General features: G+C 35.7%; 1 protein-coding gene across 10 annotated transcripts in view; it reads left to right on the top strand.

Annotated features, from left to right (window-relative positions):
• LOC148053403 (uncharacterized) overlaps positions 1-27,931 on the top strand; it is a 200,170-nt gene that overhangs the window by 89,988 nt on the left and 82,251 nt on the right. For 5 of the 10 annotated variants that reach the window (XR_015708436.1, XR_015708430.1, XR_015708433.1 and 2 more), the window contains one exon: positions 2,404-2,525. The exons of the other annotated variants lie outside the window; for them this stretch is intronic. The gene's annotated coding sequence lies outside the window, so the exon portion shown is untranslated. The remainder of the gene's footprint in view (positions 1-2,403; positions 2,526-27,931) is intronic. 10 annotated transcript variants of the gene reach the window in all.

The raw sequence follows: 27,931 nt of genomic DNA, 5'->3' as shown, positions 1-27,931 counted from the left end.
TTGTATGTCAGGGATACATACTTGTAGCCAAGTTGCAGATTTGTATATTATGAAATGACTGAAGCTGGTTATGAAAATCCTGGTTGTTGGACTTATGATAATTGCCTTCATCAGCAAATAATATAATTTTCGGTATATGACACTGGTTCCTTCTTCTTCTGCACTTTTTTTCAATATCAAATTGAGGTTGCAGTTAAATATGAAGGCTATATTGCTTTCATCGGTAGTCATTGGTGCTGTGGAGAGCATGTTTTAGCATTGTACTTTTATAACAACAGGGTCTTTTTCCTAAAATCTCTTTCTCTGTTCAGCATAACTTTAGTATGTTGGGCATGTCTCCTTTCATCACAGCAGGGGACACTGTTTATTTGTGGGATAAACTAGTTCCATATTAGCAATGTGAAATCTGTTTGAACTTGTTTGCATATGTATGCCAGTTGATAGTGCCTTTTGAGGTGGTAAGTGTTGAGGAATTGTGTCAGCAATAGTATTTTTTTTTTCCTCCATAGTTAATTCATATCCTGTAAATATGCTGTTCCCATTACACCTAAATGCTATTTTTATTGTCTATGAATGTAGGATATGTTGATAATAGCACATCAATAAACACATCTAGAAATTAACGGCTGGTATTAATGAGTGCAAATGCTATAACTCACAGTCTGCTACTTTAAAGAGAATCTCCCAAGACTGCTGTGTAGAAAGCTTTTAGGGTTGTATTGAATATGTGTGCGTAAGAGTTTATTCAGGGAGTTGGAGCTGTAAAAGAACTGAGATTATGTGAGTCTCCGTGTTGCATACTCCAAGTTTAATACATGGAGAACTTGAGTGGGAAGCTGTATCACAGCGGGTCAGGTGCCAAGGCTCTCTGCAATGCATGGTAAGGGAGCTTGTATGCTCCAGCGAAGATACATCAGGGAACCGCTTAGTCTGAGAATCTCAGTCAGGTTTAGGCATCGAACCCCTCAGCCTTGATTTATCTGGTGTAGTTTTGGACATGTGCAGAAGCAGAACGCTAGGCAACTTGGGAATATTAGTGATAAACGCTTATGTGTTTATGTATGTCTTTTTATGTCTTCGCTTTACATACCAGTATTCGATCAAAGTCCCACTTCAGATGCCTCACTCGGTTTGTAAATCTTATTCTTTCGCTTTTATTTTATCTAAATATGCTTGCTGATATAAATTATCACTTTAAATTACTTTTTTATTTAGCATAAGAACAATCTTGACTGCTTTACTTACGAATGGTCCACTGTGCACATTAGATGTGATAGAGATGAGAGTGGATCTCTGTTTTGTTATTTAGGTAGAAAAATATCTTTTCTTATTTGATTTGTAATACTGCCTACAGAAAGCTGCACAGGATTCCGTTCCACTACAAACTCCTCTTGATTTTGCCGCATTTTTAAGGTTCATCTTATTCTTAACTATTAAAAAAAAAAATAATTGATCTCAGACTCATTTTTGTCTGGGAAGGACAGGAGTGACTATGCAGGGAGACTGTTCAGAACCTATGCTATTCTGTGCTAAAGACCAGCAAAGAAATAATTCACCCTGGAAGATTTTTTTTTTTTTTACAAACCTGCCAGGAAGCCTTTCCCTTACTATAGGCCTCACATTTAAACTATTTTTAATGTTGGCTTTTGGCAAACAATGTATCTTTCTCCTTCTATGATGGAAAGAAACAGCTCAGTAATAAAGAATACTAATTTCTGTGTCTTTCACATTCATGTCTGAGAAGAGATGTAATTTATAGAAGAAAATTACAAATCACATTATAAACTCCTTAAGTATTTCAGGAAAAGAAACAACTTTTGGAAGAAAACATGAAAAGAGATTATAGGGGCTAATATTTTCAGAAGCTTAGACATGAAATTTCCTTTATTGAAATGTACATATAAAAATACCTATGCCAACATCTATGATATCTCATAGAAAAGGTTTTAAAATGGAATGACTATTTCCATCATGAAAACAGAAGGAAGTTTTTTGGGAAGGTCAAAAGGTGATGTGAACATTTCCTATTTGGGCTATTTGAAGGGAAGTCTACCCTCTTGAAACTGTGACTGCATCCAAACTGTTTTTAACCCAAATACAAATTCACTTACACATTTGCATCGTAAAGCATGTGATTTAATCACATTAATAAAGTATATTGGTGTGGAATTCTGAGGAAACTGATATGAACTGGTCTTTTTTATAGCATGACTATATTGCCGTCACCGGGCTTTGAAGTGGCTGTGCCTGAGCGTTCTGAAGTATAGTTGGGATACGCTCCTTTGAAGCACAAGGTTCATAGCATGGGAAAAAGTATTCAAGAGATCAATTATTACTCCTGACTCACAGTGTGTTCAAGCTGTCTTTATTACTTGTCACTGAGACAATAATTTGATTTGACAGGCAGATTGGATGTTATTAAAATGAAAGGATTTCAGTTGCCTTACTGCACATGTGAGGCGTTGTTAAGAAGATCTGCTTCATGAAGAGAACCCAGAAGACTGTGTCACTGGTTCGGTCTGCAGGTAAAGGAGTTGGAAAATTGCCCAGTTTTGTAATTGGTTGGTGAATTAATTGTATATAGTTGTCCATGGTGAGCGTTTACTAACGGAAAGCATCTCTCACGTTATTAAAGTTGATACAGTGCACCTTTTTCAGGGAAAACAGGAATTAGCAGTTTAGAGTGAGGGCTCTGTCATGTTACTGGTATTATCTAGTCATGTCATGTTACTGTCATTATCTAGTATGAACCTTGCACTACCATTTGGACCCCATTTTACTAGATCCTTTATATTCATATATACAACAATAAGCCTATATAAAATTATGAAAACAAAAGAGGAAAAGACTGAAAACCAGGTAGACATAGGATAGTAGAAAAGGCAAATCATGTACAATTGCAGCATGCTTTCAGGTAAAGTTTATAAGCTTTTTATGAATGAATAAAGCAGGAGAAAATCTTATTTGTGGTTCACTGGAAATGTTGCTGGAAAAGATGACTTCTTTATTATTTCCACTTTGTAAAAAAAAATAGCAAGTAGTGATCTGTTCATGAGCACATATAGAATTATCCAGTTTAGCGATCCTTAAACATGCATATTACTCCTGTTTCATTAAGTTGTAACTAGTGAAACTGGTACAAATATATAAGCTCTTTTTATAGGAAAGGTTGCCACTTTTATATAACTCCTGTGAGTTTAGGCATAGTTAATGGGTTTTTTTCAACCTTTTGGTGAGTGATCTTTTATTTCTGCCAAAATAAATTGGTAAGGGGCAGCACACTCCACTAAGAGCCTATGTTCTGGGCATTTTACCCCAACCCAATTTTAAAATACCTATTTTCAGTCATTTAAGATCGACAGTTTAGAAAATGTCTTATCCTTGAAAGTCCTTCCATAAACAACCACCACTAGGTGGTAAACTATTTAGGTCTCTTAAGCCGCTCCTTTGAATTTTTAGAAATATATGTAGTAGTAAGAAGCATGCATTACTAGGGTTTTGTAATATGTTTTTTCCTATCAAAGAACATATTTCTATTGTGCTCTAATGCTAACAGTTAACATGCTTTTTTTTTTTAAAGGAGAGCAAATGTTAGTAAATATACAGGTAAACCTACCAATTAATTAAGTCTACACGTAATTAAGTAAATGTAAATTGCCATATGCTCAGTACATTTCATAACCCTGAAGATAATAATTACCATATCTGGCTCATAATGGCCTTACTTTCAAAACAGGTGGGATATTCTCCATCTCTTTGTTTTTATTAGTTATGGGTTTTGGACAAATACTAAATGCAGTTACAAAATATAACTGAGAGCAGAACTGTTTGTTCAAATTTACGAATGCAGACTTAAAAAATTCTAAGTTACCGTCCTTGAAGGTAAGGGTAAACTAAGAACTGATTTTCAATACATCACATGCAGCCTACAAACTTGAAGGTAAGGCAATTAAAAAAGTTACCTCACCTTTTGAATTGCACTCACATGAAATTTTACAAAACGAAGAAGGAAAATAATTAACAAATTGACATTGAAACTTCACTTTCTGGAAGATGCCATTTTTCTCTTATTCCATCAGACAATCCTGCAGTATCTGAAGGGCAAATACACAAAAATGTGAATGTGCTTGAAAAAATAGAATTTAAAAAGGAGAATGAAAGGATATTTTTTAGAATCTAGCCAGTCATGAAAGATGACTCATCAGACTGTGCATCTCAAAACACTTTCAGCTTTGTCTTTGACATGCCCTTAGTCATTCTATGATTTTCCTCAGTCTTTTTATGGTTATTAAATACTGAAATATTGTAAAATATAGTGTAAACTATATGTGTATATTGATACTGTTTTATAATCCATATTATGAACACTGAAAATAGTTGTTCCTGCTGAACTGTTACATAGCTTTACTTATAATGTATTTTACTCATTATGTTTAATAACTGATTCATATCTGTGTTGTCCACCATTCTTTATGATTCTGATGGATGGAAGTAAATGATTCACCTAATCATCCACATTTTGGCTGCACTTTCTGAATGGCTTCTTTTAGACTGTGTGTATCAATCAGTGTTAAGCAGCAACTTAAGACTACCACAGTTAAAGATTTTTCCATGTGTAGTCATGTATCATACAGCATTCCATCAGTAGTTACCCTCTCTGAGAAGTAAAAAAACATGTATAAAGTACTATAAAGTAAGAAGGGGTTTTCCAAACTGCATGCCATTAGTGATACAGAAGACCTTTCAAAATAGTATGAAACCTTTCACAGACCTGCTTCTGCCAATTGTAATTGCTATGGTTCTCATCAATACAATTGATGGTACCAAGCAATTAGATTTTCTGAAAACCTGATCGAAGAAAAGTTATGTATGGACATAGAGTATGTATTTAGGACTAAGAATATTCCCTTCAGCCTGAGGGAGACTGTGTTCAGTTGAATTAGAAGGAGATAGGAGGGAGACTGAGCTGGTGATCCGGTTGTTTTGTACTTTAGCTTTTGAAGTGAAATGAAATAAAGAATAGCAGTTAAAAGGAATCTATTAGGGCAATTATTTATATTTTCTTATAAAATCATTCCAACTAAAAATATTTTGTAGAGTAATTCCTTTATAAAATCTGCTTAGAAGAACCCTTTGGAATATATTTTACAGGCATTTTGATAGAAGATGGGTTACCCATGTGAAAAACTCACAAACACCTTTAATTCTTAATCTTTACATTCACCCTTCCTGATTCTTTTGACCTACTGTTTCCCCAGTTTTTAGATGACAGTTTCTACCAATGCCGATAATAAAAAAAAAGAAACACAACAAAAACCTGGATGTCAACAAGAAGATTCACAGAGGAATGCAATCAAAAATGATGTTGCAAATCAAGTCTAGAATCAGACCATCAAAAATTCGAAAACTTTCAGCTATTTGCAATTATGGTGGTAATTGCTATTTTAAAATGTTTTCCTTCTTCCAAAGAAACTCCATGATGTTAGCTGAAATTCTAGGTATTTTAAATCACAGAAAATCTTTTTGCAGCTGATGAAGACTAAATATTATAGGCAATCAGAACAACATATTATCTACATATTTTAGCTGATTAAAAAAAAGTAGCTTTTGGAACTTCTTTAAAAAATCATTTTACTATGTAGTACTAGCTAATTACAGCATACTTTTTCAGAGACCAAAACATTAGAATTGTCTATTTTAAGGCAAGAGGTGGTGAATTTTTAAATTCTTTTTAAGGAAATGGCATCTCGGGTCTTTGCTATGATATTTTAGTCCATGTAATCATTCCTTTTCTTTCTGTTGTGAATCAGTGTTTGCAGCGAAGTTTTGATTAATATATGTAAACAACACATATAATACAGAAAATTAAGGTTTCCTTAAAAATACTGTAATTTAAAGATTGATGTACCAACATTACATAGTATGAGGCCATTAAATAAAAGTAAATGGCTGAAAGTTATATATAGAGTGTAGGAAAATGCTATTGAATGATAATGTAAGAATAATTTTGGTTCAAGAGCAATAATTATAAAGGACAACTAAATTCTGAAGTTTTGCTTGAGACTCTCATACTAAATTATATTTTGAATATGAGAAAGTGCATTTATTTTTATTCTCTGATAGTAATAATAAACTATGATCTTGTTTCTTTTGTTCAGAGGCTTGTTTAATTCACAGTTTTTGAAGGATGGGTTCCATAAAGAAAGGGAAAATTCTATCTCAGTTTCATTATTGAAACTTTCTAATTAGAATTTTTCTAGTAAATCTGTTAAAAGTCAATAATATGCCATGATTTTTAATGAAGTAAAAATTCGTAAGCATTCTGCTAGGTGTTTTCTTTTAGCAACATTTCATTAGTTATTAGCTTGATGTCTGAAGATCAGATATTAGCAAATGGTTTACCTTAAGAATCTCTTATAAAGGTAAAGTTGTACAACATAAAATTGGTTTATATGACCAATACCTTGCAAATTTACAGGATTTGGTTTTGAACAAATATTTAGGAAAAAAACAAGTGAACACTCTTCTAACAGTTGTTTTATACACGCTATGTCTGCGTGAAGCAAATGCAAAAGATGGGCAAGGAAGTGATGACACAGCACTGATACAACTGCAGTAGGATCAATGAAGCTGGCAAAGCCCTGGGTGGAATTTTTTGAAGTTAGAGGCAAAGTTTTAGTGGAGGATCCTGACTTACAGACCTCATTTACAAAACAGTCAGAATGAACAACTGTATTAAAGTACTGTGAAATTGTGTAAGGTTGTGGGTTTTTGGTTTTTTTTTTTTTGCCTGGGCTTGCAACAAGAATGGAGCTGGAAAGTTTAGGAGAAAGGAAAGTCTTTAAACACCAAAATAACTGCAGCTAACTGTTGGTATAAAATGGAGACTTTGATTAATCTGTTAAATATCTAATTTTGTACTCACTGATTCATACCATTGAGGCCAAGAACTTCATAAATATTTAGCATCTTTAGTAAGCTTGTGTGACAATTTGAGGCAAAATGAAGCCAATAACCTTAAAAAGAGAGGAAAAAGGGTTCACAGGTTGAAAGCACTCAGTGTTGTTTAATCTGCAGTACTAAATTATTAAATCCTTCAAGGAAGAGAAATCTCATACTATTGAAAGAGTATTTGGGGAAATGACTTTTCAACATTAGAGTAAATCTGCTAAGTTTGAAAATATGATTTTAATCAGGGCATGAATGTTGAGGATTTTGTACAAATAAGCTATGCTTGTGAATTGTTGCATAGGGTCACTTGATATCTATTTTTATAAGGTGCAGGATACAGGAAAGTTAGGAAAAAAAACCTATCATGTCATTTTGAGTTTTAAGTATATGTTACTCTTCTGAGTTCATAAGCAGCTTACTTTTTTCATAATTAAAATGTGTGCTAGAATAAAACCAAAAATATATTTGGATCACATTTGTAATATGGCTACGTATTTAAAAACAGACCTCTTATACATCATTTTATGCATTAGAAATAAAGCTATTTGAGCAGAGGTCTTTGTTTTAAAAGATATATCACTGAGGTTTTTCCCTCTTACAAGATGTCTCTAAATCTGATATGACATGATACTGTATGAATGAAAAAGCAGTCATGATTTCAGATATAAAAAGCCTGAAAGTAAATTTGTAGTATTGCAACCATACTCGGGAAAAGCACCAGTCATTTTATTCTATAGAATTCCTGAGCCAGCTGATAGATGAATCACTTTTGGCAGTAACTCACTTTTTGACCTATGTGGCAGGGAGAATGTCACAGCAGTAGGAGAGGTTCCGTGATAATTGGAAAGTGAAGGGGACTTGGTGCTGCAGTAGGTTAGTGCATTAGCCTTTCCCCTTTGGAGACCTCGGTTCATATTCTGCCTTAGGGTCACTAGTGAAAATTCATGCTTTGGTGTCCTACTTCTGTTTGTACATATGACAAAAAAGACCCATATTTGGAAAAAAAATGTTGTCTTTCTTCACTATAAAACACTGTATTGGCAAGGATCTTAGGGCCAATGTACATTGGCAGAGAGCTTGAACAGCCTTTGTTCCTGTGATACGTGTCTATCAAGTCCTCTTTCCCTGAAGACCATTCACTCAATATATTACTAAAAGGGAAAAAAGGAAAAACTTCTCAGTTGTTATGCATGAAAATAATGCAAATAATGAAGGAAACTCCTCCATAATACAAAAACTACACTGATAAATTGCCCATTTTCATTTGGAATTAACTCCTGGTAATCTCTCTTCCACTGAAGTTATATTTCTCTTAAACTGTTTTACTTGAACCTCCTTCTGCCTAAGATTTTTAAGTGCCAGAGAACTCCTGTTTCATATGCAGTGGAGTGGAGCAGTGATGACATCCAGTGATTAATTAGTTCAAAAAGCACACATTCTCTAAAGGTATCCTGGGAGCCACTTTCCAGACATGTTTAAAAGAAACATATTGCTTGCATTTACAGGTAGTAGTAAGCTGAATATTGATTGGTTATCAATGATGTACTGTCTTCTATCACACCAGTAGTGCTTACTCTTATTGCCTTGTAACGAGGGTGGTGCAACTAATTGTGCTTAATGATCCAACGCAAGGAGACTGAATTTTGTCTTATCAACTCCTCCTATGTTTATCTTTTCATCTCCTTCAAAATGTACAACTTCCAAGTTACGGTAGGGATTTGCAGCAATTTGTGAACACCTTAACTTTCAAATCCCCACAAAAATATTAGTTCTGTTTACAACTGCGAGACAACTTTCCTCTGTAAACATGAATTAAATATTCAGGATGGGTCCAGCCTGAGAACCTTGGCGACTAAAGCAGTCTGTTCAAGGATGAAAAAGGCATCAGGGAAGTAAGACCCACAATTTTATACCCTTCTTCTTGGCAATAGGCAATCACAATTATGGCTCTATCTCTGGAGCAGATGACAAGAATTGTCAGCTAACCACAGTATCCAGTCTCTATCCCTTTTTGACAACCATTTCCCTCTAACTTGAGGGAAACATGGAGTAGAGGTTAAAACCTACTTTCTCTTTTTTCCCTTCAATAATAACAAAAAAGACAGAGGGGGGTAAACAGAGAAGAAGCAAAGGATTAAAGGATAAAGACAGGACAGAGGAAGCTTGAACAGAAAGCAGCAGACAAGAACAGAGCTGTCATTTGACTGATAAATCATTCCCTTAATCAACTGTGCCAGCCAAAGAAGGCCTGAGTAAGCAGCTACAAATGAAGAAGCTTTAACTGATTTTTTTGTTTCCACTCCTCCAACACATACCTGGTAATTTAAATTTATACTTTTAATTGTGCTAGTTTCTGATAGGGTGATAGGAGCCTTGGTCTGAGACTTTTCCTTTTGTTTACATGAAAAAAAACTTCCTAGAATTGTGAAAACCTTTAAGCGGCTCCTATACTACATAAGAGTTTAGATCTCCTTTAAGTGCACTAGATTTCTTCAAGTAGTTAGATTTCTTCACTGGTTAGGTTTTATTGTTGCTGGGGTTTTTTTTTCTTCTCAGGTTTTTTTTTTATAAAACACCACGGAGTTGATCTGAAGCCCTGAATAAGAAGGAGCAAGATTGGATTGAACTGTGATTTTTCCATACATTGTGATGTTCACATAAGGGAGTAAGCTAAGATAGGTCTTCTCTTGGTACACATGCATCTTGCCAGATCAGCAAGGTCACTCCCATTCGCCCTTCACTCGCACTTCTCACCTCTAATTGCAGACCAATATCAGGGATGCCTTTGGGATGTCAGACTCATATCCTCTGAAGGTTAATGATAACAGTTTCACAGCCTGGGAGAGGAAGAGTACTTAGGAAGGTCCTTTTGCTTCCCGATTTCCATACAAAGGTGAGACTGAACTAGAAATGAGAGTTGAGGCTGAGATAAAAGTGGAGAAGGATGAGACCTAGGTTGAGATGAAAGTGAAAATGGAGAATTATGAGTTGTAAGAGGGTTTTGGTAAATAAAAAAACCCTCAAACCTGAAATAGTCTTTGAGCTGCTTAAGCAAGTTGGTCCAAAACATTACTTTTCATTTTTTATTTTTCTTGTATACCTGATGTTTTAAACCAAAAGCCTTATGAATAACTCTTTTCATAAATGAAACTTCTGCATTATATACAGCACATTTTCATCATGTGCTCACTTATGCTGTGCCCCATTACAAGTGAGGTTCTAAAAGAAGTGAAAGATGCCTAATTTGAAGAAGCTCTGCTGATGTTAAAGTTGTAGAAAGAGGAACAGTACTGTATTCTTATTCTGGAAGCCTACATGAACCTCCTGATGAACTTTGTAGGACTGTTGGCTTTGCTTAGCCCTGTTTTCTCAGAATCCAGATAGCATTTTTATGCATTTAAGTCTTTAATACTCAACAATGTTTCTCACTAATAATTGGCTATGCATCCTGAGACAATTGAAATTTGTCTCTATTCATTACTATGTTATCATAACTGTATAGGATTTAAACAAGCATTATATGTCTCATTTTTAGAGGTTCTTTTAGCACTTGTTTTTAATTATGGAAAAGAAAAGGTAAAGGTAAAGCAGCAATTGCATTGAAGTGTTCAGATTTCTAGCTGCCAACGGAAGTGTGTGTACTTCTGGATTTGATTTTGAGTTGAGAAAATAATCTGACAACTTATTTTTACACCACTTTAGTAGTGGTGTGGATTTTTTTTTTTAAGTTTCAGTGTTGTTAGGTATGATGCACAGGAGCAGGGTGAGAAAGTGATTTCATGCTCTATTTCTCCAGATGAAGTTTTGTGCTTTGCTGACAAATACTGACATGTAAACCCAAATTGCAACTTCCCAGGTCTAACAATGGTAAATAAAAAATTTGTTCACAGAAGTCATAGATTGACTTTTGTAGGCCACACAAAACTTTTGAAATGAGTTGATATCTTACCATGGCACAGGTTAGCTTGAAAAAAATTAGCCTTTCTTTACTTTAGACTCCTAAGATGATGACTGATTTCCATTTTTAAATAGGTTGTTTGTTACCATAGTTTTGAATTACATTGAAACAAAACAAAAGTTTAAAAAAAAGAAAAATTCCAGAATCTTTTGGAATGGAATTTTCTTGATTGTCTGAAATCAAATAAGCTTACAGTAGTTGGCAGGATATAAAAGGACGAAGCTATCTAATCCATGAATATAAGGAAGCATCAATACTTTTACTTTTGAATTCTCAAGAGTAAATCTTTCTTCTCTATTACTTAACCCAGAATTTTACAACACAAATATTTTTGGGTTTGGTTTTGTACAGGAAGCTTCAATGATCAGGAGGTTATGCAATAAGGAAATTGTATATCCTACTTTGCTACCAGTTTATTATCTCAGGGTTCTGCCTCACAGAGGTGGCTGTTCATCTTGGGGTGATTCTTTTCATCTCTTGCTCCCACGTGTCCATTTTGTCCGTCTCTGTCCAGTCTCTGCTCCACACATAGGAAGATCACTTACTGAACAGCTGCTCAGCTATTTCTGTTTACAAAAAATTCATGTGGGTTTATCTTAATATCCAAGGCTTTAAACCATGGACATTCTCCAGATGTTTCAAGAATGTCATTGTCCTTCCTGCCATGGGGACAAAGCAGATAAAAATGGAAACCTGTCCAGCCAGCCATCCGTCAATGGTAACCCATCCTCACTCATTAACCATTAGTTTACTGTAGTTGGACTCTTTACTGGGTTGATAGTTTTTCTACATGTAATTTAAGACAACATAGTTTTGCTTGAAGTAAAACAAAGAAACAAATGCTGCATATTTTTACTGGGAAAAGACATCTTAAAAAAATGTTTCATCTAGCTGCACTCAAAGTCATTTATGGCTGTGATTCTTGTTCCTGCTGCATAATCTCAGGAAAGATTGTCACCTAATAATATAGTAGAGCATTGTATTAAGCTGGTTGCATGTTATCTGGCCAGATATATAATTTTGAGCTATTTCTAGTGTTTTCTATTTATCTTTAAGATTTTTCCTAAGGTAGCTCTCTGAAGATGGAATTTGATTCCACCGAAAAAGTGAGTACTGTGTGTTGTATATTTAAGTCACAACATTGGGGTGTGAGAAATAATGGTAGAGAATCAGAAAAATTAACAAAGTTAACAATTTGATAATAGCAGCACAAAATATTTAATAATGCATCAGATAACATTTATGAAAAGGTTTACATAGCTGCCTACATTCCTAAAGAGAACTTCTGGGATAACAGCCATAATCACAGCTTTATGATAAAGTATCTGAGGCTTCAGATGTTCAGTCCAACAAGCACTAATATCATAATAGTGTGTAAGTAGGTTTACTGAATGGTCATAAATGTAATTATGGCACTCTGACATAAACTTGTTTCGGAGGCAAAATTGTTTCAATTAAGAATAATGGAATACTGCTAGATGAAGTAAAATTATGGCACTGTCTGTTCATTACATAAAACAACATACTGCAAATATGAATATTAAAATTTAGAATGGAAATAATAGTTTTATATTCCCCTCTTGAGGCTCAGTTCTTGGTTGCTGGGAATTTCGAAATGCAGTAGCTGTGGGTGGGTAAGTAAGGGTCCATGAGTTTGAGTTGACTTTTTATTCCTACACCCTTGATGGACTTTGTGGAAAAATGTTCCCAGTCATAACTCTACATGACATTAGGGTTATAGCCAGATTATGTGACTACAGCCAGGTGCTGTATACCTGACAGATTTCAAGAGGTACAGAAAAGGTGTTAAAGATGTGTCTCAGTTTTGTGAAGTCCATATCAGGAAAAAATCTGGCTACCTCTGGAGGTGTTTCTAGCTCTGTTTTACTTCAAACAAAAGTTGCAGCTTCAGTCTTTCATGTATTTAGAACTTTTTAAAGGAACTATTCCTTCAAGATGACAACAACTCCTGAAAGGATGAAAGCTGAAGAAAATACATAACATGCTGGAATATGCACACATATTGTACCTCATCTTGCCTAGTTCTCCATGAAATGTCAAAAGAACCTCCTACTGTGATATGTCTGTGAGCTCTGCAAGACTGATTAAATTTCTATATAATATCAATCGTTGCATCCTGTGAACCATAAATTATAAAATTTGTGTTCTATTTTATCACTCCATAAAAAGACTTAAAACTTTTTTTTTCTTATCAGATACGAAGAGTAAACTGTGACTCTCATTTTATTTGTGGCAATTTTATGCACATACAGAAACAGAGCGTAAATGTGGGATATATTCTTTATATATGTGTGTGAAAGAAATAGATTAAGAAAGCATTTGCTACAAGAAAATAAATAATATTATGATTTATTTCTCAATTTTGTAGCATCCCAAAATAAGGGAACAAAATTAGGTGTCCAAAGCCTAATATGTAAAGGTCCCTTGAGAGCAGAACAGAGAATATTCAGGCTGTAAGAGGATGCGGTTTCCTCCCTTACATTTTTAACTAGTGGAATAGCAAAATATAATCAGGAGATTGGTGTTAGAGAAGATTTGCTTTGTGACAGAAACTAGTGTTAAAAGGGCTTGTGGTCATTTCTCACACCACTTCAAGATGTGTGGTTTCTGTACAGAATCTCAACTTACACATTTAAATCGTATTCAATGTTTTTGACCTTTTGGCACCACACACCAAGAGGCTAATGTGAGGAATCTGTTCCTCTTGAACCACTGACTGTAGTTTAAGTCCATTGTTCAGAGAATTTCAGGATTATGAATTTCAAACTAAGGCGAACGTAATAAAAATATCTTTATTCTCATTCTCATCTCTGTCTCACACTCTCTCACTCTCTCACAGGGTTTTGTACTGCGGCTCATCACCATTGCATCTGAGTGCCTTCCAAATAAAATAAATAACAGTAGCAAAGCCTCTAGTGAACATCATGGGGAACGTCAACATTGAGAGGCAGGGCTTATAAATCTGCATGCAACACTGTATGAACGTGCTTAGATTGCTTCCAGAGCAGAGCTGGCTTACATCCAGCTTCCTGAGTAAAGTGTACTTGGGTGACTTCAGGCCTATGTTCACTGTATGGACTTGCTTTAGGGTTGATGCTTCTCTCAGGGTAGGCATAGAGTGGGAGAAAGGTGAGAGAGGAGAGTGTGTTTGTGTGACAACTTTTGGTAGTTTGTGATAACTCTGCAAAAAGTTTTTATTCAGATTGTATGTCTCACAGTTATGAAAATACCTGTGATTTCTTATGTTCTTCCTTAATGGAAATAAGCATAATCTTAATAACTTTTCTTAATGAAAAAATAGCAGTGGAATTAATTTGATTTTTTCATGTTAAACTACATACTTCTATTTTTCTTCAGTTTATTTTTACAGTTTCTTCTATCTTTAGTGTTGCAGGTATCCTGAGCAATACGCCATTAAATCAAGAGCAAACATAAGTTGATCATAATGGAGTGGCTTTCAAAAATGCAATATTCATTTTGAGAATGGATCATAAACGGAAGCCATTAGTAGAATTTTGCAAGATATAATGAGTCTGTGGCAAAATGTATGAATAAAAGTGGTAATTGCAAGAATTTTGAAATTTTAAGAGGCAAATATTGTAACAACGAACTGGAAACAGTTTCAAAATTCTTAAAATCCGAGTCATATCAAAACAAGTGCTAGTAAAAAATGTAACAAAACCTCTCTCCTTAATGAAAACATGGTTAGATTGTATGCATCATAAGGCAGATCATGTGGCTTATTTTCTGTATAATCTAGTAGATGCTGTTTGTCATGAAGGGATTTCATTCAAATCCATTCAGCAGTTATCTTTATGAAACCATGTCATGTAGTTGGCTACTTTGTCAAGAACTGGCAGAGAAATGGTTTGCTGAAACATTTGAGCATCATTGAAAAGATATAGCAACGGTGAACTGTTCAGTAGTAACCAGTTTTCTCTAACTGTCGATAAAACCTCTGGAGTTCAGATAACTTCAGAAAGGTTAGTGCTTGCAGCTAGTTTTTTTGAGTGAAATCTGCAAGTGTAGAAATTATGGTTCTAAAATCAGAGGTGCTGATGCAGTACTGTGCCTTGATTTTGGGACTTCTGCTAGTTTTCTGGGGAAATACACTTTGTCCTGGGGGCAAAAAAAAGGTGTATAGGACCATCAATGATTAAGCAGTTTATTTAAAGATCTCTTATTTCAGTGCATTGTCACTTGCCTAATTCTTGTAGTCTATTTAAAACTGAAAGTTATCAACTCTTGCAAAATGAGTAGTCATTTACCAGCTATTTTCAAATATGCTGAAAGTCAAAAAACTGGAATTGCATGTGGAAAATGCTGGTTTTGTGATACATTAGCATGATTTTCTCAAGAGTGATTCTGATACAAAGGTTTTCCTGGACAGGGTCAGCATGATACATACACAACAATCAAACAATTAGGAGAAAGTTGTTGATTTCCTAACCTGAGAAGAAAAGATAGAGACATTTAAACCTCAGAGCTCAAAGATTGTATAGATTTCCTTTAGATTTTTGCTGAACTGAGTTTTGTACTTTCCATTCTTAAAGGATGCATTATTTACAAAACCAAGGGAGTATCCACTTCTGTTGTACATAAACTTAATGACAATTTTGTAAGCTAAATGAGCATGGCATACAGATAACAGTTTTCCTGGTGTTGAAGCAAATGTAAAGACAGTATCTCTTAATCTAAATTGAATTAATAACTTGTGTTCTCTTCAGTACCCAGAGACAAAAGTATCATTAAAACAGTTGTTTAGAAAGTAGAGAGTAATAGATCTGCTTTTGAAAATGTATGCAACACAGAAAGTAAAAGAGATTTCATTATGATCTTAAAAAAATTTAAAAGGAATTTAATTGGAGTATGGCAAAAAGTACCAAAATATCTATATAAATATATATATATTTGTCCTAAATGACTGGAAAGCTGAATAACAGTCATTTTCTGAACTCAGTAAACTATTCCTACATGTTCTTTATGAGCCTTTGTAGAGACTCTTTGGTGAGAGTATTTGAGGTGAAATTGAGGAAAGGGGTAATTCTCTTGTACAGCTTCGATGATACTACATCTGATGAGGACAACATAAAATACTCAATTTGTTTGCAAATGTTTTGTTATATTATTGTTATATTTTGAAGGTGATTTATCTAGGTATTATTTAAAATCCTATTTTATTTTATTTTATTTTATTTTATTTTATTTTATTTTATTTTATTTTATTTTATTTTATATTACCTGGAAAATTAGAGTGAAGTGGCTGTAGAGCTAATTAAGGACAGCAAAGGGGGGCGTATGTGCTTGACCCTCGATGAGCTGGTGCTGCTGTTATTACTCAGGATCTAGAATGACAGCTAAAAGAATGCAAAGGTTGAAGAGGGATATCTTGGACACCAGACAGCTTGCAATGACTCTGTGGCTGGATTTTGGAGGGAAGCAAGAAGATGCTTTGCTCTGGGTATCTAGGCAAGAGGAGGTAGATTAGTAGCACTTTATCAGAATTCCTGGCAGAACTGAGTCTCTGGAATGTCAGCCAAAAGGGAGAACAGTGATACTATATAGGTAAAATTACTAGATATTAAACTTTTTATTCCTTTTCAAGTGTTAAAATCCTTTCTAGAAGCCTAATGAATTGATCTGAATTTAAAAAGGGTTTTTTGGGGATGGTGGTGTTTGGGTTTGGTTTCAGGTTTTGTTTTTTTTTTTAAATTCTGCATAAAAATTCTATTTTAAAGCCTTCATGTAAGACCTTAAGTTTTAGGATTTGGAACCAAGCAATTTCAATTATTAAATGCTTCATACAGTCACAATCTGCCTTTTGAAACCATTGATTTTGATAAAGAATAAGTATGTAATTATTTTATTTTTTAAAACCTTCCTTAAAAGAATCAACTTATTTAAAAATTAACTTCAGTAGAAAACATTAAAGCAACAGAAAACTTCATCCCTTTTTCTTCCATGGGGTCACAGATTTAGAACTTAACTAAATTTGAGAATCAAAAGTGAATAAATAGGGAAGTAGAAGTCCCAGAGGTGTATAAAACGACTCATAAATGTGGAGTCCTCTGAGGACTCCCAGTCTTGTTCTGCGTAGCAATGTCATATTTCAGTAATTTAAATTATAAGAATGAGTAGACTTTAGAAGGGCAAAGGCATGGAAATAAACAGAATGCTTTCTACCTTTCTAAAACTTTGTAACAAAAAATTTTTTTCTGCCTATATAAAATAATTTAACACAACTAAAGTTCTATGAAACATCATTATTGAGAAGGTGATAGTATTAAGAATGTGTTTTGAGAGACATTGACGCTAGTCTCATATCATGGGAACATAGATAAGAATTCTGTTCTGTGAAAGCTTACTATATAAATAGGCAAGACCAACAAAGAGTGGAAAAGGAAATAAACAGGTGGAAAGGTCATATGTCTTGCAGGAGCAGTAAATTTGCCCATCTCCCACATCCAGTCTGGATCTGTACCTATTAAACCAACAGTAGATGACAGCTCCTAAATAGGTCACAGAGGCATTCATATTGGAAGTGAGAGGTGATAATAGGTGAGATAATTACAAGGTGCAACTGTTTACCTCAGCTATCTAACTGCTAACTACCTACAATTAAGCAGCCGCTCTAGTGCTCTATGACGGGTAAGTTAATGTAAATACTTTCAGCTAGTCATTAGCAGCCTTTGCTCTGCAGAAATTGAGCTGCTGCTGACTCAGAAAGTTTCATGAAGACTGGTGAGACAAAAGGAGGTCATGATTTTCTAGAAAGTTTGAGAAATACTACATTAAGCTGCACCTTTTCTCAAATATTCTAGTCGTCTTCTGATTTTACTTCACAAAGCTTGACATTTGTGGTTTGCTTTTACAGATCATAGGGTCTGTTCATACATTAACTCTGCCCATAATTAGGTGAGCGAAGATCGCAAGCACAGCAAGAATTTCAGCTTTCCCCTCTGTGGCTGAAATTCAATTAATGGTCGTGTTCTCCTGCATGGTAGCTCAGGTATCCACTCTTAGGTGGTCCAACAGCTTTATTTTTAAGTTGTTGCTTAAAATCTGGGTTTGTCCCTCCTGTTACTTATGAAGGTCTGTGACAGCCAGTTTCATGTGAATACTGGGAATAAGTCTTATGCTCCTATTCTTTATAAAGAATTTATCCTTCTGTGAGTATCCAGCCTCTTGTGTTCGATTTCTCTGAGCTGGCTATTCAAGGAAAGCTTAGACATGTAGTTAGTAAAGTACTGTTAGTGGGAAAGCTTTTAGTGTTGTATCAGTATATGTCTCCCCTATGGTCCCCTTCCTGGGTCCCTTTATTATAAGTTTTTCTAGAAGATGGTGGCCTGACTCATTGTCTATGATTTTGTAAGATCTCCTGATATGGAATGCGAGTGAATGCCGTCTCTTCTGATGTGTTGGTATATATCCTCAAGGAAGCAAAGAAGAGACTGCAGTTTAGTTGAGCCTTTGTAGCAGTTGGCTCTCTTGTTCTCTGTAGGGAACTCTAGAATGGAAAAGGCAGCCAGTCATGCATGCTGTAATTTACATCTGATTGATGAAGGGTTTAGATTCACAGGAACAATTTGCACTGGGACTCCTGTGGGCCTAAAACTGAAATATTTTGCTAATGCTATCCAGCGCTAATTTTTGTCTTGATCAGTCTCATGTCTTTCCACGTCAAGTTCATTCTCTGAATTAACCCTTGAGGTTATGCATTTAAATGATGCTTGGTAGTCCTTGTTTCCTGTGTTAAATAATCAAGTAAGCTAAGTTGTAGCTGAAAACACTGCCTTTCTAATAATCAGATAAATAAATTTTATGGGAAAAAGTACACCATACAATATTTTCTGTGCTTGCAAAGTCAATTAAACCTTTATTTTTAGAATAACTGAATATTTGAACATTAATTCACTAAGGTCTTCAGAAAAAGCACAGTCTTTAAGCAAAAAGACCAACAGCAAATAAAAGCTTTTGGACATCTGAAAAAGAACAAGAAATTAGTGTTTATTAATGAAATGGAATTAGGCCACTGACATATTATCAGTACGTTGTCAAATGAACATACGTACTAAATGAAATACTGTCAAAACTTATTATTTTGTAAACTATGTTTGTTACATAGTTTATATTCCTATCATACCAAAAGTATAGCCCCTGTTGCCCCAGGAATCCCTGCAACCACCACCAGGCGGGTTTTGTTCTGACCTAGCATGTGCCACACTAAAGCTACACATCTAGAAGCTTCTTGAAGTTAAATGATTGAGGATAGTCGAGTTTGGGTTTTTTTTCCCTGAACCTCACTTATTTTTGAAGTATCAGGCCACAGTGAGGGGAAAATGGCAATGAATCTTTCTATGCAATGTAAGAATAATTAAATAGTATTGTTTGCAAAGGCATAAAATATGTTTTTCATTTAAATGTGCCTTCAAAACGAAACACCAGAAAATTCTCATTCCTTATGTATATTTCCAGACTAGCTAAACATGTAAATATATAAATTTGCCGTAAAACTTATTAATGGGCATTTGTTTACATATTTTTATCTCAATTATCTATGCCCATAGGACCCATTCAATCAATTTTTCACTAAGTAGTTTTCAAAATATAATTACTCTTATGGGTAGGTCTATGAACAGCAGTGTCATTTACACTATAGTTCACTAATTGCACTTCTAAGCCGTTCTAATGAGTTATACTTGTACATTCTTCAAGAAGATCAGTTAATGCTAATCACTTCTATGACATATATCACTTAGAAGACATCCATCTATAACAGTCTTTTCATTTACAGCCTCATTCCCTTTTAATTTTCTTGCATTGTAAGATATGACCATAAATGTATAGTGTGTGCTCACATAACCAGTTAGCCTTGTAAACTGAGTAATAAAAGTTGAGTTTTAAAATTTGGAAGATGCATTTTTCTATTTTTGAATAAATTTAAGATGGAAACAATTAGGTTTGTGAACATTAGATGTACAGTTCTGGAACACCAGTTCAGGAATTACTGGCTCTAGGAATCACAGAAATAAATAGTTCTAGTATGAAACTTGATACATTTATGAATGTATAGGGCAGATTCCTTTTCATGTTGGGTGACCAGATTTGTTAACCCAGATGCTTTTCTAGCCCTATTTTTTTGTGCTTTAACAAAATAGAAAAGTACGTACTGCAAAGTAGGAGCTGTGTGCTTTTGTCTAACTAATCTATAGACTGAATGCCTAGATGCAGGGAGTAATAAGATGCCTTTGCAGTATGAGAGATGCTGAAATAATGATCTCATACTTGCATGAAATCCTTCTGACTAGTTTGACAAGGAAAGTGTAATTTCTTAAGATGTGGGAAACTTTGCTGGGGATTTAGGTACAAGAAGCCCAGTTGTCCCAAGTGTGAAAAAAGAGCTGCCACCTCTTCTCTCCTTGTTATCATCACAGAATATTAAGACAATGTTTCACTAGTAGCTTACTGGAATTTCTAAGAAGTTGTGGTAACACATATAGCAAGGATCTTAAAAATGAAACATGCATGAAAAATGAATTGATGTACACATGCTATATCTAGTATAAACAACAAGTGCTAACTGATATCATCAGCATAGTTGTTATGGATAGAATCCTCATAAAATTTCTATGATACCTAAGCTACTGATGTCTTTACTCACATTTGAGTTTCTAAGGGATAATAGTGAAGAGAAATTATTTATGTGTGAAAATATCAGAAGCATGAAACAAGTGATCTCTTAGGTTTCCAAGTTGAAGGAGAACACTGAAAAACATAAAATCGGTTTTTCAACTCCAAAGTTGCAGCTTACTATAAAATAAAAGTTAATGATTTTAAAAAAAGGCCCATGGTTTAAAAATATACTTTGAAAGGGTGTGAGAAATTCTTTGTGGGAAAATTACAATTTAAGAAAATGCAACACAAAGGAGTTTTATAGTGTCTGAGTAGTATAACTTCCTTGAGAGGAATCACACACATCAGTAACTGAACCAGCTTACTTTACAGATGGAGAGAAAACAGACAATAGGATTTTAAAAATTTTCATGTGTGCTTAATATCCCTAGTGGGAGGTGCCCACTAGACATTCCAAAGACAATTTTTTTCATGGTGCAATTCCATTGACCAGTTTACTACATCAATTTTATCTATAGTTGTTGACATACGTTCAGTAAATTTTGTCATCTTGACATAGGACTTATCGAGTTGTCTATTCAGTAAAGCTAGGGGATCGTCATGCCGGCTGACCTCTAGACCACATTCTCTCCCAACTCATGTGGAAGAGTATAAGAGAATAGTTAGTAGGAAAGTCAGATAGCTGGTGAAATTCCTGGCCATAAATAGAAGATAAAGTGGTAAAGATAGGGAAAATGAGAAAGCTAATTTGCATAAGAAGGGAGGGAGAGACTATGTAAATAGACCATGAACTGCACCTAGGAGATGATGTAAAGAAGCTGCGCAGCAGACAAATCCTTGAAGGAAACCTGGTTGAGAGAGGTACTGCAAATCCCCCCAGAAAACCAGGAAGACAGTTTCACATAGCTGGAGTCTGCTTGTCAGCAAGAATAAGATGTCCTGGAAAAACTCCCAAAGAAGAGCTTTTCCATGAACAATAGTCCAGCTGCCAAACTATGAAATGTGGATCTTAGATTATAAATCAATTTTATGGGAGCAAGGAAAAATCCACTATTATTCTTTATGTCAGGAGAAATCTATATAACAGCAAATTCTTAGAATTTATACTAAGCTGTTGTCCTTGTGCATCTCTTTTTTTTTTTTTTTAGTTATTATACAGATTTTTTTTCTCAATATTAGCATCTTGGAACAAGTATTCTGATAAAAACATCTCAGCCAAATAATTCCTGTGGTTTGTGGGTTTATTTATGTATTTTATTTTTATTATTTGCTAAATGTTATTTCAGATATGAGTTTAAACTGTATGGAACCGCATTCCCCTGGAATGGGTGGGAGAACATTCTGTCATATATACACTGCATTTCCCTTAGTTTCTCCACCCCAGAGTTTGTAGCCACCAAATACGGAGTATTATTAGGACAGGCAAGATATGGATATGGAACATGCTTGGGGTGCTTTGACATCTGAACCCAGTCCATGAGTCCAAAGCAAAACAATGTTTTAACTGTTCTAAAGCCAGGTCATTGACTATGTAGCTGAAAGGAAAGGGTGAGTGAAGGGAGATTAGAGAGTGCTTTAGCTACAGACAGAAATATCCACAGAATCTGTTTTTTCTTCTGCTCTAGAGTCCTGCACTATTTGGTACAGATCCATGACTGTGAAAGGTCCACTCCTATGCCCATTCCTCATCCTTTGCTAACTATTATCCACTGATAGCCTATACGTAGTCTCTGAAGGACCTCCCATCAGAGCGCCTGGCATGCATGATAATAGTTTAAGTATTCTGGCTAGACCTCAGACTACTTTTAGGCACACTGTGTGAGGGCAGGCAATTTTATTATGAGGAGCAGCCCTAAAAACAGCCTTACCAAATAGTTATAGTCATTAAACCAGAGTTGCAGTACTGTAACTTTTATTTTCCCTGTAGTTCATAGGTCTAGTTAACATGAAATAACCATAACATAATATCAAGGTATATCTAGACTAGCATCTTATCTATAAAGCTGATGGATAGTGGATACCTAAGGAAGACAACAAGAACATACAGAAGTGCTCTGACTCTAGGATTTTCAGGAAACAGTGCTTTAGGGCTCGCATGAATGAGAGGTTGCAGTTGGACTGCTGTGTTTAATAACTGCCAATGTACCTATTCTCCATCAACCAGTCTAGTCCTTCTCAGAAACCATTTACACTTTTGGCCTCTAGAGATTCAGAAAGAAAAACTGCAGTTCTACAGCATATTGCGCATTGTAAAAAGCAGTACTTTTTTTTTTTTTTTTTTAAATCTATTGTTTGATGATGTCACTGGGTGTTCGTAGTTTTAGTTTTATGAGACATAACAACTTATTCCAACCTCCTCTTTTTCCCTCTGTTTACGACTTTGGATTTCTATTATATTGCCACTTAGTCATGCCCTCTATGTCAGGTCCTAGTCTGGTAAGTTTTTTCTTATTTGAAAGCACTACCATGCCTCTGACTGTTGTTGCCTTTTTCTACTTTTCTATTGCCATTCTTCTATTTTTTCTTAAGAAAGGCAGATCAGAGTTACATGCTGTATTGATGAAGTAGATGTATTTCTTGAACAGTGCACAGTGACGTTTTCTGTTTTACTGTAAATTCCTTTCTTTTCTTTTTCTGCCTTCTTCGTGACCACTGCTGGTCCGTTCATGGAATTGAACTGCCTGACTAGTTTGGTGAATGAGGGGAGAACAAGTGATATTTATCTTTAGTAAGGCTTTTGACATTGTCTCCACATAGACAAGCTGGCAAAGTACAGGTTAGATTAGTGCACAGGCACAGAGGATTGTGATCAGTGGCACAAAGTCCATCTGGAAGCAAGTCACTGGTAGTGTACCTAGTGGTGTTCACCAGGGGTCGGTAGTGGGGCCAATACCGTTGAACGCTTTCATTAATGACCTGGATGATGGGACAGAGTGTACCCTCAGCAAGTTTGCAGATGATACAAAACTGAGAGGTGTGCTGCCATTCAGAGGGACCAGGACAGGCTGAAGAAATGGGGCTCAGATGAATCTCATTAAGTTTGACAAAGGGAAATGCCAAATCCTGCCCCTGGGAAACAATAACCCTAGGCGCCAGTACATGCTGGCGGCTGGCCAGCTGGAAAGCAGCTCAGCAGAAAAGGACATTAGGGTCTTGGTGGACAGCAAACTGACCATGAACAAGAAATGCATTACCACAGCAAAGAAGGCCGACAACATCCTGGGCTGCATTAGGCAGACCATTGCCAGAAGGCTGGGGGAGGTGATCCTTGCTCTCTGCTCATCACTGGTGAGACACATCTGGACTGCTGGGTCCAGTTCCGGATGATTAAGGGATTGGAGCACCTTTCATGCCACTTAAAAAGGCTGGGATTGTTTGGCCTCAAGAAGAGAACCTAAACAGTTCTGTGATTCTGGGAATTTTCTGCAATGTCTTCAAAACCTTGCCTGAGTGGCAACCAAGAAGTCTATTTAAAGTTATTTTAACTATTCCACCTATGTTCTTCATATCCACTGCTTTGAAATCATCCATCTGTTATTTTATCAGTTGGTCACTCAGTGTTGTGAATTGGCTGGGTACTGACAGGATAAAAAGAAACTTTGTAGGAAAGAGCCTGGAGGTCCCAGTGGACAAACTGAATATGAGTCAGCATGGTACTCTTGCAGCAATGAAGGCCAACTGCATAGTCCAAAGGTGGAGGGAAGTATTTTTTTTCTTTCTATTCAGCACTTTTGGTGCTGCTGGAGTACTGTGCCCAATTTTGTGCTCCGCTAAAGGACACATGACATAGAAGGAGCAAGCTGAGAGAGATGAGTTTATTTGGCCTTAAGGAAAGAAAGCCCAGGGAGGACCTGGGCTTTCACGGGGCTGAACTACCAGTGGGACATTACAGAGTAGACAGAGCCAGACTCTTCTCAGAGGTACACAGTGAAAAGATGGAAGCTGTGAAAAGGGGAATTCCAATTAGACTGTAAAAAGTTGTTTTGTTTTGTTGTTTTGTTGTGTTCTATCAAGGCTGATCAAATGCTGGAACAGAAGTTTTGTAACTGTCATCCTTGGAAATATTAAAAATTCAGGCAGACAAGGCTATGACCAACCTGATCTGACTTCAAAATGGTACTGCTTTAAGTGGGAACAGATGACCTTCCAGTCTAAATTATTTTGTAATGCTGTACTCTTTCTGTAACTATTTGTAGTCAGCAGAAGATACAGTATGTGGAATAATGTTGGGTCATCCCATTGGTTTTTCACCTCAATATTTGCCCCATTTGTAAGATTAGGTTTAATTTAAGATTAGATAGCCTCTCTTCATTTGGAATATTGTTTGCTGTCTTTTAATCAATAATGAACTTCTAAAAGTATCTTCTATTTTATCCCCCAATTTTTGCTGTTTGCTTTTTATATCCTTCGGTGAGAAATATATATCCAAGACATCACCTGTATCCTATGTCTCAGAAACCTCTAATAGATTCGTGAAGTATCGATTCTCTTTACAAAACCTCTGCTTTCTGGTGCTCCATGTGTTTACAAACATATTCATCATTTTAATTTGTAACAGTTTGTTTGATAAAGAAGTCAGACTTTCTAGTCTTTAGTTCCCAGGTCACCTCTGGAGACATTTTAATGAATTGCTATTACATATGCCATCTCCTTTTTCCTTGTACGAAAGCAGATTTAAATGGTCATTTACATACCACAGTTAATAGACCAGCAATTTTATGTGTGAATTATTTTAAAACTATAGGTGGTTACTTCTGACTCGTGGTGATTCTTTACTACCCAACTAATCAATTTGTTCAAAACACCTCTTACATTATTTCAACTTGAGATAATTTTTTAAACTTTTCCCTGGCAAAGAATGGCTCTGATACAGGAAATTTATGCTTGCTTCTCTAGTGTTGGAGCCATGGGGTGAATGCTGATCCCGCTGAAGTCAATCTGAGTTTTAATTTTAGGAATACGTGATTCAGCGTTGGTGTATATCCATTGACAAATACTGTGTGCTTTGAATCCTTGAATGTTTACATTCAAGCTAGTTATATCTGAATAGGAGTACAATAAAATGGGAAGCAAATTTATTTAAGTTCCAAATATGTTTTTCAAGATGTGTGAGTAAAGCCCAATAACTTTTTAACAAAATTGCTGTTAGGTATTTAAATGGGGAGTCAAAGTTACCTTAGAAAGCAGTGAGGACTGGGATGTTTTGGATATATTCTATTCTTTAAGACCATTAACACAGCTGAAAAACAAAGCCAGTGTATTCAGTAACTGAAGTATTTTTTTAAAAAAAAGAAAGAATAATATAAGCAGAATCTAAATTAAGCCTAAATTTTGCATTGTGCCCTTTCTGCACAGTTATTACCAAGTAGCAAGCTGTGTAAAATGTGGAAACAAGTTAGTAATGTACCAGCAAATAGCCTACAAAATAAAACGAGTAATTATAGGATGTACTTCAAAATAGAAAATAGGTTTATTTTAAAGTAATACTTGACACTGAATATTTATAAGACCATGCAAAATAGAAGGAGATTAGTCAAGAGGAATTCTAGTAAATCAGTTTATTATAAAAGACAAAGGAAAGAAGTTGCTTGGAAATGAGGAAGAAACATTCATATGTGCGAGAATCCTCCTGCAAGCAAAGGAAACAAGGGAATCAGGAGATCTGTATGATCTGTGCATCATTCAGCATGGAAGCTAGTACAGAAATAAAGGAGCTTTAATTTGAAGCATGTAGGAGAAATCTTAGGGTTTGTATTTGGTGTCATCTTGTCTTTCTCAATCCAGTACTTTACCATCTCCTTCCCAAACTGCATACCATTAGCACTTCTGTATTCTAATCTCTCCCTTGCTGCTTAAAATTATCACTCCTTTATTTCAAATATGGCTTCTTATCCTCTGCTTCGCTAATTGGCTTTATTACCCTCGACCCCTTCTTGCCTCCACTGCAGGCAGCTTGACATTTTTTCATCAACTAATCCCCACTTTTCACACCCCTTCCTTCTCCTCTCCCCCCTCCCCGCATTTGCTTCCCTTTCCTCTTTTAGTGTATTCAGAGCTGCAGAGAGCTTTTCAGCAGATATTCAAACCCCTGGAGAAATTCAAAGAGATCGAAACACAGCACAAGAGCTAAGGGTGTTTTCTTTTGGGCTGCCAAAAGCATAAGGTAACATTCAGAATGAGGTCACTGTACCGTGATCTCGTTTTGAATTGGATTTGCTTGTGGGGCGTAGGAAGCCTGGTAGGGAGAGCATATTGTTTTGCTAGTTAGTATTACATCAACAGACTGTGAAAAAACTTAGACATTTACTTTCATTTCCTAATTTATAAATTTGTGTGTCAAGAGTTTAAAAAAAGTATGAGAAGGTAATAAAACAGTGGCTTAAGCTACGCATGGACTTGCAGCAGCCAAGTGTAGCACGTATGTACAGAGTTGCCAAAACAAAGTGAAATATTTGAGAAAAGTATTTTGCAGGATAAATGCAGATGCTTGAAAAGAGTACCAATGATTTTGGTGCCATGGAAAGCAAGATAGAATTGGCAGGAGAGAGGATGGCACGAGTGGGTACTTCAGAAACTTCCCTGCGTAAGGTGCTGCCAACAGGCTATTTAGGAAGAATGCGACATTCTGGTATTTGCCCTGATTTCTCTTTGTCACTTCTTAACAAATACATGTATATTCTTTCCTATGAAAAAGACAGAAACAGACATTTCATGCCCCAAAGAGCCTACATAATGTAAAGAACAGGGAAACAAAATGCACTGGAAGGCCGTACCTGGTATCAATTAAAACTTTTCTCTTTGAAAACGTCGTCATTAATCCTGCACCGTTAGTAGTATTTTGACATAGGGGAACTGGTAGGACTTTGCAGTGATTTGAATGAGAAGTTAAGCAGCTGGTGTATTAACTTTGAAACTGGTACTGACACACAAGGCAGGCTGTGAAATAAAACGCGTGTAGGAGCAACAGAAGAAATAGCAGAGTGTGATGAACTTTGCTGGTAACCTGACTAACTAGTGAGTGGGAAGAATTAAAAATCAGAAGGAGAAAAGGAAATCCAAGTGTAGGGAGAGAAAACACTCTGCTGAGCTTTAGAGAAAGAGCAATATTTGCAATGTACCTTTCAGGGTAGCTGAGTGATCCTCAGCTTCAGTGCGTGCAGAACTAAACCCTGGCTGAGGCAAGGGACTTGAACATAAGAATATTTGCTCCTGTGATTAAACATCATAATCATAAATGCAGAGGAAGCAGCAGAGTTAAGGTTAGCTTTGTGGGTCTTTTGCAAGACCAGTTTTGCAAATCTTTTACCATTATTTTTGGAATAAATATATAATCTCTGTTGACTACATGGGTTGTAAGCACAACAAGTG

Source organism: Nipponia nippon, unplaced genomic scaffold, assembly GCF_047370975.1.
Source record: "Nipponia nippon isolate SJK-2023a ecotype South Korea unplaced genomic scaffold, ASM4737097v1 scaffold_4, whole genome shotgun sequence".
NCBI lineage: Eukaryota > Metazoa > Chordata > Aves > Pelecaniformes > Threskiornithidae > Nipponia > Nipponia nippon.
The sequence above is the reverse complement of the archived record's forward strand: the minus strand, read 5'-3'. Positions and strand labels throughout refer to the sequence as shown.